The sequence below is a fragment of the Callorhinus ursinus genome, unplaced genomic scaffold (assembly GCF_003265705.2).
Source record: "Callorhinus ursinus isolate GAN/ISIS: 27379988/994484 unplaced genomic scaffold, GSC_fseal_2.0 scaffold10, whole genome shotgun sequence".
NCBI classification, from domain to species: Eukaryota; Metazoa; Chordata; class Mammalia; order Carnivora; family Otariidae; genus Callorhinus; species Callorhinus ursinus.
Genome location: NW_027397072.1, coordinates 52,088,423 through 52,100,910, shown reverse-complemented (window position 1 = coordinate 52,100,910; position 12,488 = coordinate 52,088,423). Strand labels below are relative to the sequence as shown.

The 12,488-nt window shown below is 39.6% G+C and overlaps 1 protein-coding gene and 1 pseudogene across 9 annotated transcripts in view; both read left to right on the top strand.

The window, feature by feature from the left end:
* ZNF638 (zinc finger protein 638) overlaps positions 1-12,488 on the top strand; it is a 129,820-nt gene that overhangs the window by 24,867 nt on the left and 92,465 nt on the right. The window lies entirely within an intron of this gene.
* Positions 1,137-1,639, top strand: LOC112820687 (transcription factor BTF3 pseudogene; annotated as a pseudogene).

The window sequence follows — 12,488 nt, the reverse complement described above, 5'->3', positions numbered from 1 at the left end:
CCGCATCGGGCTCCCTGCTCAGTGGAGAGCCTGCTTCTCCCTCTCCCTCTGCCTGCCTCTCTGCCTACTTGTGCTCTCTCTCTCTATCTCTGTCAAATAAATAAATAAAATCTTTAAAAAAAATAAAAAAATAAAAAATTTTGTGCATCCAAAGACACTATCAACAGAGTAGAAAAGCAACCCGCAGAATGGGAGAAAATATATACAAGTCATATGTCTGATAAAGGATTAATACCCAGAATATATATAAAACAAACTCAACAACAAAAAACAACTTGATTCAAAAATGGGCCAAGGACTTAGACATTTTTTCAAAGAAGATATGTGAATGGCCAATAAACACATGAAAAGATACTCAACATCACTAAGCATTAGGGAAACATAAGTCAAAATGCACTGAGATTCTACTTCACACCCATTAGGATGGCTACAATAAAAAAAAAGAGAGAAAACAACAAATAGTGACAAGAATGTGGAGAAATTGGAACACTTGTGCACAGTTGGTGGGAATGTAAACCGATATGGCTGCTGTGGAAAACAGTATGGTCGTTTTTCAAAAAAAATTTTAAATTACCATACGGCTGAGCAATTCTGCTTCTGGGTATATACCCAATTGAATTGAAAGCAAGGTCTTGAAGAGATATTTGTAAACCCATGTTCATAGCAACATTACTCACAGTAGCTAAAACATGGAAACAACCTAAGTTTCCATCAACAGATGAAGGGATAAGCAAAAAGTGATAGATATGTACAATGGAATATTACTCAGCCTTAAAAAGGAAAGACATTCTGCATATGCTACAACCTGGACAAACCTTGAGGGCATTATATAAGTGAAATAAGCCAATCACAAAATGACAAATACTGTATGATTCCACTTATATGAGATATTTAGAGTAGTCAAAATCACAAAGACAGAAAGTATTATGGTGGTTGCCAAGGATTAGGGGGAGGGGAGAAGGAGAATTATTGTTTAGTAAGTAGAGAGTTTCTGTTCTACAAGATGAAAAGAGTTATGGAGATGGAGCTGCCATCTTGTGTCCCCTTGTGTGTGCACCTAATCTCAGCTGGTCTGCCTGAGACCCCCTGAGCGCCAACCCTATTCCGCCACGCGGTCCCATTTCTGCTCCAACAAGATGAAAGAAACTATCCTGAACCAGGAGAATCTCACCAAACAGTAAGCACAAGTGCGCACTGGTGGGAAAGGAACTGCTTGCTGAAAGAAGAAGGTGGTTCACAGAATAGCTACAGCAGATGATAAAAAACTTCAGTTCTCCTTAAAGAAGTTAGGGGTAAACAATATCTCTGGTATTGAAGAAGTGACTATGTTCACAAACCAAGGAATGGTGATCCACTTTAACAACCCCAAAGTTAAGGCATCGCTGGCAGCAAACACTTTCACCATTCCAGGCCATGCTGAGACAAAGCGGCTGACAGAAATGCTACCCAGTATCTTAAACCAACTTGGTGCAGACAGTCCGACTAGTTTAAGAAGACTGGCTGAAGCTCTGCCCAAACAATCTGTGGATGGAAAAGCACCACTTGCTACCGGAGAGCATGATGATGATGAAGTTCCAGATCTTGTGGAGAATTTTGATGAAGCTTCCAACAATGAAGCAAACTGAGTTGAGTCAACTTCTGAAGAAGATAAAACTTGAAGAAGTTACTGGGAGCTGCTATTTTATATTATGACTGCTTTTTAAAATTTTGTTCATGGATCTGATAAAATCTAGATCTCTAATATTTTTAAGCCCACGCCCCTTGGACACTACAGCTCTTTTCAGTTTTTGCTTATACACAATTCATTCTTTGCAGCTAATTAAGCTGAAGAAGCCTGGGAATAAAGTTTGAAACAAGGTTAATAAAGTTCTTTGCTTAGGAAAAAAAAAGAGTTATGGAGATGGATGGTGGTGATGGTTGTACACAATATGAATGCATTAGTACCACTGAATTGTACCCTTAAAAATGGTTAAGATGGAGGGGGAACACCTGGGTGGCTCAGTCAGTTAAGCATCTGACTCTTGATCTCAGCTCAGGTGTTGATCCTAGGGTTGTGAGTTCAGGCCCCGTTTTGGGCTCCATGCTGGGCGTGGGACCTACTTTAAAAAAATGGTTAAGACGGTAAAGTTTATGTTACGTGTATTTCACCACAATAAAAAAAAAGAAAAGGGGCGCCTGGGTGGCTCAGTCTGTTAAGCGTCTGCCTTCGACTCAGGTCTTGATCCCAGGGTCCTGGGATCAAGCCCTGCATCAGGCTCCCTGCTCCACGGGGAGCCTGCTTCTCCCTCTCCCACTCCCCCTGCTTGTGTTCCCTCTCTCGCTGTGTCTCTGTCAAATAAATAAATAAAATCTTTAAAAATAAATAAATAAAAATATAGTATTTTCAAAAGCATCAGGAATAGCAGACAGCCTCCCCTCTGCTGTCCTGCCTGCTGCTCACTTTCAGTGTAGTCAATAAACTAATATCTCCTTTAAAAAGAAGCATCAGGAATATTAAATACATCTGTCATAGTGTATATATACTATATGAATACATAAAGCCATAAAATATTATTGTGAGAAATTAAAGACCTTTTTTTAAAATTTTAAGTAGGCTCCACCTCCAACATGGGGCTCTAACTCACAACCCTGAGATTAAGAGTTGCATCCTCTACCTACTGAGCCAGCCAGGTGCCCCCAAATTAAAGCACTTCTGATTAAATGGAAGGATATACTATGTTTATGGATTGGAAGCCTCAGTATTGTAAAGATTTCACTTATCAAACTGATCTATTGAGTCAATGCAATCCCAACCCAAAGTTCAATAAGTCTTTTTGAGAACTTGACAAGCTGATTCTAAAATGTACATGGAGGGGCACCTGGATGGCTCAGTTGGTTAAGCGGCCAGCTCTTGATTTCTGCTCAGGTCATGATCTCGGGGTCCGGGGATCAAGCCCTGCATTGGGCTCTGCAGCCAGCAAGGAGTCTGCTTGAGGATTCTCTCTCTCCCTCTCCCTCTGCACCTCCTCCTGCTCTGTCTCATGCACGCACATTCTCTCTCTCTTTCTCTAAAATAAATAAATAAATCTTAAAAAAACACCCCAAAACAAAACAAAAAGTGTACATGAAAATGCAAAGGGCCTAAAAGGAGCCCCAACAATCTTCAAAAGAGGAAAGACTAGCTGTGCTGCCTATCAAGACTTATATAAAGCTGCAGTTTTGAAAGTGAAATATGGAAAGACAGAAAAAATAATCAATAGAATTGAATAGAGAGCCCAGAAACAGACGCCCATATATCCAGACACTTGATACATGACAAAGTTGACTCTAAAGAGAAGAGGAAAAACGACTAATTTTTTCAGTAAATGGTGCCGAGACAATCAGATATTATTTTTTAAAGAAAGAAATAAAGATACAAAATTAAAAACCAAACCAAAACTTGACCCAAGTTCACACTATTAAAAAAAAAATTCTAGTGGATGGTAGTTTTATTTTTTTTTAAGATTTTATTTATTTACTTGACAGAGAGAGAGAGAAGAGAGCACAAGGAGGGGGAGCAGCAGAGGGAGAGGGAGAAGCGGGCTCCCTGCTGAGCAGGGAGCCTGACGCGGGACTGGATCCCAGGACCCTGGGATCATGACCTGAGCCGAGGGCAGGCGCTTAACCGACTGAGCCACCCAGGCGTCCCAAAGTAGATGGGGTAGTTTTCAATGTCAACAGCAAAACAATAAAGTTCCTGGGTGATAATATAGGGGAAATCTTCATAACCTTTTTACAGTAAAAGACTTTTCTTTTCCAAATGGGATGCAAATAACACTAATTGTAAAGAGAAGGATAAATTGGACTACATTAAAATCAATGCTTACAAGTCAATAAGAAAAAGGTAAACAACCCAAAAGAAAAATAGGCAAGAGACTTAAATAGGACTTCACAAAAGCAGCTACCCAAATAGCCAGTAAACATATAAAAATGTGCTTAGTGTCTTTAGTGAATAGGGAAATGCAAAGTAAACCTACCTTTCTTTTTCCCTCCCTCCCTCCCTCCCTCCCTTCCTCCCTTCCTCCCTTCCTTCTTTCCCAGATTCAGCCCTGCTGAGGAATTATTACAGAGCAACAATAAAAAGAGATTACTCCTCACCAGGAATACTGTGGTAGTATCCTCTTGCTGGTATCCTCACATCAACTATTGTAAATCTTCAAGCCCTTCTCCACAGTGAATGATACCTGGCAATTATCAGCTGGAATGACCTTTTCAAAACAGACATTTCATTATGGCTCTTTGGCTTAAATCCTTCCACAAAGACTGGTTAAGTAAATTCTAGGCTATCTCCATAAAATGAAGTATTCTGTGGTCACTAAAGAGAATGAGGTAGAGGGCACCTGGGTGGCTCAGTCGGTTAAGAGGCTGCCTTCTGCTCAGGTCATGATCCCAGGGTCCTGGGATCGAGCCCCACATCAGGCTCCTACTGAGCAGGGAGTCTGCTTCTCCCCCTCCCTCTGCCTGCCGCTCTGCCTACTTGTGCTCTCTCTTTCTGTCAAATAAATAAACAAAATTAAAAAAAAAATAGAATGAGGTAGAGCTCTTTGTACTAATATAAAATAACCTCAAAGAATTATTGTTAAGTCAAAAACAAGGTGCAGAACAGCATGTTTAAAAATGGGTAGGGGGTTCCTGGGTGGCTCAGTCAGTTAGACATTTAACATGTCTAACTCTTGATTTCGCCTCAGGTCATGATCTCTTCAGATTTAACATTAAGTTTCCCTCCCTCTCCCTCTGCCCTCCCCCCCCCGCCCTCTCTAAAAATAAAATAAAATAAAAATAAAAATGGGTAGAGGAATAGATACAGTGGAATGTCATCACATATTCACTTAAGTTACTCAAAATCAACTAAAGCATATAGGTAGAAAGCCATTTTTCCCATGTTGTGAGTATATACTTCATCCTGTAACAGTCTATGGAACTAGCATCCAAATAATTTTAAGGGTTTTATTGACATTTATAAAGAAGAATTATGCATAATACAGGAGGCCAGCCAAGTGAACAGTAGTGGTTTTCTTAACCATTGTGTAGGACTATTTGTTTTAAGAGGGTGTCACACACATTGCAGGATTTTTAATATATTTGGCCCTCACCCACAACATGCCAGAAGTTCCTGAGTTATTGGGTCAAGCAAAGAACCACCCTTAAAGATCTTCAAACAGGAGTGGGTGGGACAGGGGTTGGGATCATTACTGTCTCAAGTTGGGAACATAAGAGGAAAAAAAGAAGAAATAATATAAGGTCACAAGAAAGCTGAGTGGAGAAGTAGAGGTCTTGGGATTGATTATACAGAAGTGTGTATGCTGTATTTGATTAAAGAATTTAAGGACTTTTCAAAGATGAGTTTGACCCTAAGCAAGGCAGAAAAGCAGTTTGACCCCCGCCCCCTAGGGTGGGGGCACTCGAGTTTTATCTGGGCTTTAAGTTAGGCTCTCAGTTGCCAACACCAAGGAGCTGCCAGGAAATGTCCATGTCCATGTGCCTACAGGATTCATCAGTCTTCTGTGAGCCTCACCCTGAAGTGTTCTCCTGGCACTTGCCCTGTTTCCCCAGTGCCAGTCTGTCCCTCTTCCCTCCCAGAAAAGGGGAAGGGGAAATAGCCTTGAGGGGGAGACCAGCCCTGAGGAGGAAATAGGGTACTGATTTAAGAATTCTGATTTGATGCAATGTGTTACTGGATTAGACTAAGGAGACCCAGAATGAATTCAGCATGAACTGTTTTGCAACTGTTACAACTGTGAAAAGTCACACAGACTTCCCCCCCAAAGGGGCTTGCTGGGATAGCGTTTCTCAGAAAGATTTTGCACGTAGCCAGCATTGGTCTGGGACTTCATAGATAGACTGGATTGTGCCCAGTTTTGGTTACCACATTTTTAAAAAGATGGAGCTAAGTTTAGGAGCCCACAGAAGGTAATCAAAATGATCAAAAGCAGGCACACTCTCAGCCCTAAGATTGGCATTGACATTTTCTCTGGAGCCCAGCCCAGGGGCGTTTGAAGTTTTCAGTAGCAATACTGCAAAAGACCACAAGATGGCAAAAGAGCTCTAAAATGCCTTTTTTTTTTTTTTTAATAGATTTGGGAAAGGCGGTTCAGATCAGATGTTTCCTGATGAAAACAAGGACAAGAAAGTTTAAGAATGTCTATATTTCTTTTCTTTTTCTTTTTTTTAAAGATTTTATTTAGGGCGCCTGAGTGGCTCAGTTGGTTAAGCGACTGCCTTCGGCTCAGATCATGATCCTGGATTCCCGGGATATAGTCCCTCATCGGACTCCCTGCTCAGCAGGGAGTCTGCTTCTCCCTCGGACCCTCCCCCTCTCATGCTGTCTCTCTCTCTCTCATTCTCTCTCTCAATCTCAAAATAAAATCTTTTTTTAAGATTTTATTTATTTATTTAACAGAGAGAGAGAGACAGTGAGAGAGGGAACACAAGCAGGGGGAGTGGCCTGAGACTCCGGGATCATGACCTGAGCTGAAGTCAGACGCTTAACCGACTGAGCCACCCAGGTGCCCCAAGAATGTCTATATTTCAGAGCTTATATGATCAAAATACTTGCTCTGGCAAGTTTTTGCAACACTTGCTTATAAAACGAATAAGGTCTGAGGATCTAATGTAAAACATGGTGACTGTAGTTGATAACACTGTATTGTATAATTGAAACTTGCCAAGAGTTAAACTTAATAAATGTTCTCATCAAAAAATGTATATATGTAAAAAAGTGTATATAGGGCGCCTGGGTGGCTCAGTTAGTTAAGCGACTGCCTTCGGCTCAGGTCATGATCCCGGAGTCTTGGGATTGAGTCCCGCATCGGGCTTCCTGCTTGGTGAGGAGCCTGCTTCTCCCTCTGACCCTCTCTCCTCTCATGTACTCTCTCTCTCTCATTCTCGCTCTCTCAAATAAATAAATCTTTAAAAAAAAGTGTATATATGTGTATGTGTATCGTGTGTGTGTGTGTGTATAATTAACACATCCATCACGCATATATATATAAAGCTATATGTTAAGATGTCAGTATCACAAGCATATGGACTCAGCCAGGGACACTGTGTAACTACTTGGAACAGAACCCATTTACTAAACTGCACTGGTCATGCAGCACAAGCAAAAAATAAACCTCTGTTGTGTTAATCTAAAAAAAAATAGCTAGTGACATAACCAGATGGAAGAAATCCTTTCACAATTTTTTAAAATTTTATTTATTTATTTATTTGAGAGAGTGAGAGAGCACATGAGAGGGGGGAGGGTCAGAGGGAGAAACAGACTTCCTGCTGAGCAGGGAGCCTGGTGAGGGACTCGATCCCTGGACTCCAGGATCATGACCTGAGCTGAAGGCAGTCGCTTAACCAACTGAGCCACCCAGGTGCCCAATCCTTTCACAATTTATATGTATATCAAATCATCATGATGTATAAATATCTTACAATTTTATTCATAATAAAAATAAAGCTCTCACTAGAATTTAAATAAAAATCTGAAAAGGAAAAAAGCTAAAAAAATAAAGCTGAAAAAAAGCAATATTGGTAGATGAGTTAAAGATTTCTCAGATTTGTCAGATACTTAACAGATATCAATATTGCCTCCTTAGCTTTCTGCCTTTTTTTTCTTTTTTCTGACTTCTGTCCTTCTGTCTCCTCCCACCAAGACATTATAATATGAGGAAAGCAATATAATGTGATTAAGGGTGTGGGTTATGGAGCCCTATTGCTTGAGTTCACATAGAGGCCACCAGTTATTAACTATGTGACATTCAGCAAATTACTTAACTCTGGGCCTTGGTTCCTTTTTCCATGGAATGAGGACTATAACATTGTCTACTTCATTGAATTATTCTCAGGATTAAATGAATAATGTATATAAAATCTCTCAGAACAGTGCCTGACAGATAAAATTGTTAAATTTTTATGGAATTAAAGTTTAAATTTTTTTCTATTAATTTACAGAATTACCTTGTTTTAACTTGTTAAGCAGATGAGTGAACTGTTTGAGGATTTTCTCTTGTTAAAAAACAAAAACAAAAACATCCAAATCAAATTTAGGTGCTTTTGGTGGAGATGGTATTTTATAAACTTTTTTTTCTGTCAGTCATGTTTTCCTATTTCCCACCCTTAGTCACTGAAAAGAAGATGACAGGGATTGTATTTACTTATACAGTGGATTTTTTTTAAAGGATGTAGGGTTGTTATATTCCCAGAAAATGAGATAAGAAAAAAAAACAACCCAGATTCAAGCAGGAAAGATTTTGATTTTTTAGATATTTTCTGTCTGAATAGAAGAAAGACCTTTTCAACAATCCAGAAGCTTTTATTTTAAAGGATACTGTGTTTCAATAATCCAGAAAGGATTATTAATATTTTAAAGGATACTGTGTTTTACTTACCTAACCATTTCAGGATCATATTAAACTATCTACCAAGGAAATTTGACCCTTGTATATTCACTGTTCAGAAAACAAAACTTTTGGGGCTCCTGGATGGCTCAGTTGGTTAAGTGTCTGCCTTTAGCTCAGGTCATGATCCCCGAGTCTCGGGGATCACCCCAGGTCATGATCCCAGAGTCCTGGGATCAAACCCCAGGTTCGGCCCTTGCTCAGTGGGGAGCCTGCTTCTCCCTCGCCCTCTGCCTGCTTGTGCAAGCTCTCTCTTTGTCAAATAAATAGATAAAGTCTTTATAAAAAAAAGAAAACAAAACTTTTTAGGTAAAATACTTAAACTATCCAAAAGATATTGTATACATTCATATATTTTTTAATATAAAATTTATTTTACTATAACGTGGAGCTTCAACTCACAACCCTGAGATCATGACCTGAGCTGAGATCAAGAGTGGAACACTTAACCAACTAAGCCGCCCAGGTGTCCTCCAATTAACCTCTAGAGTTCTGATTCTCTAGAGAAGTTGAGGAGGAAGATGTCTTTTTCTTAGGCTTCTGCGATGTCACTGTTCCTTGTACTTTCTTCTTTCTGTGATTACTACTTAATCTCTTATTGGTTTTTGTTTGTCTGCTTTACCCTTCAGTGTTAGTGTGCATAAAATTCTGTCCTTGCCCCCTGATAGCTGCATGGTAGGCTCCTTCACCTCCTTCAGGCCTTTATTGAATTGTGAGGCCTTCCTAGTCCATCCCTTTGTTTGTTTGTTTAATTATTTATTAAAATTTTTTTATTTTTAAGTAATCTCTACATTCAACGTGGGGCTCCACTTTACAATCCCAAGATCAAGACTTGCACGCTGTACTGACTGAGCTAGCCAGGAGCCCCCGAGTCCATCCCCTTGAAAATTTGATGTGCCTCTCTCCCACTCCCTCTCCCCTTTCTTTCACTGCTTCATTTTTCTCCAGAGCCCTTATTAGCACTGCCTTTCTCCAGCGGAAGCTAACTCCACAAGGACAGGGATTTTGTATGTCTTGTTCACTGTTGTGTCCCTAGAGCTTAGAGGGTAACTGGTGTGCACTAGACTTTAATAAATATTCATTGACTGAACGGAATGAATCTCATTGAGGTTTCATTTTCATTTTCTTGATAATTAATGAGATTGAGCAGGTTTCTATTGGCTATTTATACTTCCCCATCTGTGAAATGCCTCACCATATCTTTTGCTCAATTTTTTTTAAGATTTTATTTATTTATTTATTTATTTGATAGAGAGCACAAGTAGGCAAAGAGGCAGGCAGAGGGAGAGAGAGAGAGAGAGAGAGAGAAGCAGGCTCCCCACTGAGCAGGGAGCCCAATGTGGGGCTCGATCCCAGGACTCTGGGATCATGACCTGAGCCGAAGGCAGCCACTCAACTGACTGAGCCACCCAGGAGCCCTTCTTTTGCTCATTTTTCTATTGGGTCGTTTAACATTTCTTTGGTTTTCAGGAATTCTTTATAAATCCAGATTGTAAGCCTCTGTTAATTACTTGTAAAATAAATATTCTTCCACTTTGTGACTTAATTTTTAACTTTTTAAAATTGATATCTTTTAATAAACAGTTTTAATTCTAAGTAGTTAAGTTCATTAATATTTCCTTTTATGGTTTGTGTTGTTTGTTGTGTAAGGAATTCTTTCCTATCCTGAGGGTGTAGAAGCATTTACCTACGTTTTTTGTAAAAGTTTTAACGCTTTGCTTTTCACCTTTTTTTTTAAAGATTTTATTTATTTATTTATTTGATAGAGAGAGAGAGACAGCGAGACAGCGAGAGAGGGAGCACAGGCAGGAGGAGTGGGAGAGGGAGAAGCAGGCTCCCTGCTGAGCAAGGAGCCCGATGTGGGGTTCGATCCCAGGACCCGGGATCATGACCTGAGCCCAAGGCAGACGCTTAACCAGGTGCCCCTGCTTTTCACTTTCAAGTATCTAATGTATCTGAATGGATTTGGGGGTATGTTGTGAGGTGGGAGTCCATTTGTTTTTTCCATTTGGAAAGCCATCCTTTCCCCTGCTGATCTGCATGCCACCTCTGTTTTATATAAATATAAATTGATATATAGATCTATATATACTTTCTGTCTATATTTCTATAGTTTCTATAAATGCTTAGGTCTTTTTCTGAACTCTCTTTTTTTGTCCTATTAGTTTTTTGTTTATTTCTGCATAATGCCACACTTTTTTTTTTTTAAACATATTACTAACTTTTAATGCCTCTTGATACCTGGTGGGGCAGTTCTCCCCTTCTTATTCTTCTTCCTTAGTAGAGTCCTAACTATGCTTGGCTCCTCATTATTCCATATAGATTTTAGAATTAGCTTATCAGATTGTAAAAAATGTGCAGTTGAGGTTTTGATTGAAATTCAGTTGAATTTATACATGTCTTTAGGGCAGAATTGCTATATATATGGTATTGAATATTACTATCTATGAACATAGTATATAGCTCACATTTATTTAGATGTTCTTTAGTATCTTTCAGTAAAGTTATATTATTTTGTCCACATGGAATCTTGAGATCTAGAGTCCCATGCTCTACCAAGTGAGCCAACCAGGCACCCTGTTAAACTATCTTGTTAATTCTAGTTATTTATCTGCAGATTCCTTGGAGTTTTCTGTGTACATCGTCATATCATCTTCAAAGAGTGAAAATTCTATTTCTTTTTAAGCTTTATACCATTTTTGTTGGTCTTAACTCATTAGCTAGGACCTCCAGTGTAATGCCAAGAAAAAGCAGGAGTAATGGGTATAGTGGGTTGAATAGTGTCCCTCAAAATTCATGGCCACTGGTAACTTTAGAATGTGACCTTATTTGGAAGTTGGGTCTTTGCAGCCGTAACTAAGAAACGAGATGAGGGCGCCTGGGAGGCTCAGATGGTTAAGCGTCTGCCTTCGGCTCAGGTCATGATCCCAGGGTCCTGGGATCGAGTCCTGCATCGGGCTCCCTGCTCCTTGGGAGCCTGCTTCTCCCTCTGCTTCTCTCTCTCTCTCTCTCTCCCCCTCTGTCTCTCATGAATAAATAAATAAAATCTTTAAAAAAAATGAAACGAGATGAGATTAGACTGGATTAGGGTGGGCCCTAAATCTAATGAAGGCCTTCTGAGAAGAGGCAGAAAAGGACACAGATTGACACAAAAAGAAGGGGATGTAAAGATAGAGGAGGAGATTGTAGTAATGCATCTACAAACCAAGAGGCAGATGCAGAGGCAGAGGGAGAAGCAGGCTCCCTGCTGAGCAGGAAGCCAGATGCCTGACTGGATCCCAGGACCCTGGGATCATGACCTGAGCCAAAGGCGGACGCTTAACTGACTGAGCCACCCAGGCGCCCCCTTTTGTTTTTTGTTTTTTTTTAAGATTTTATTTACTTGGTAGTATTTTTATTGGTTGGATGTACCATAGCTTGTTTAACTAATTCCTTATCGGTGGATAATGTAGGATGTTCCAATGTTTTCTGATTACAAATAGTGTTCAGTGAATAATCTGGAATGTTTGTATAATTATGAGTACATCTATAGGATAAATCCCTAGTAGTGGAATTGCTGTTTCAAAGAGCATGTGTTTTTGTAAATTTGACAGATATTTGCCAAATTGCCTTCCATAGAGATCACAACAATTTACATTCCACATAGAAATAGGTCATGATCTCAGGGTCCTGGGATGGAGCCCCGCATTGGGCTCCCACACCTGCTTCTCCCTCTCCCACTCCCCCTGCTTGTGTTCCGTCTCTTGCTGTGTCTCTCTCTGCCAAATAAATAAATGAAATCTTTAAAAAAAAAATGCTGATTACCCACACTCTAACCAACATAGTCATACTATTTGATCTATGCTAATCTGATGGGGGGGATATAGTATCTCTGTAGTTTCAATTTACATTTTCTTATGAGTTAAGTTGAATATTGTTGCATGTTTAATAGCCCTTTGTACTTCTTTCATTGTCATATCTTTTGCCCATTTTACTATTGAGTTCTTTTTCCTTATTGATTTACAGGTCCTAGATAGGGGAACAAGTTCTTTGTAATATGAGTTATAAATATTTTCCTAGAAAAATTAACTTTAATAATAATGT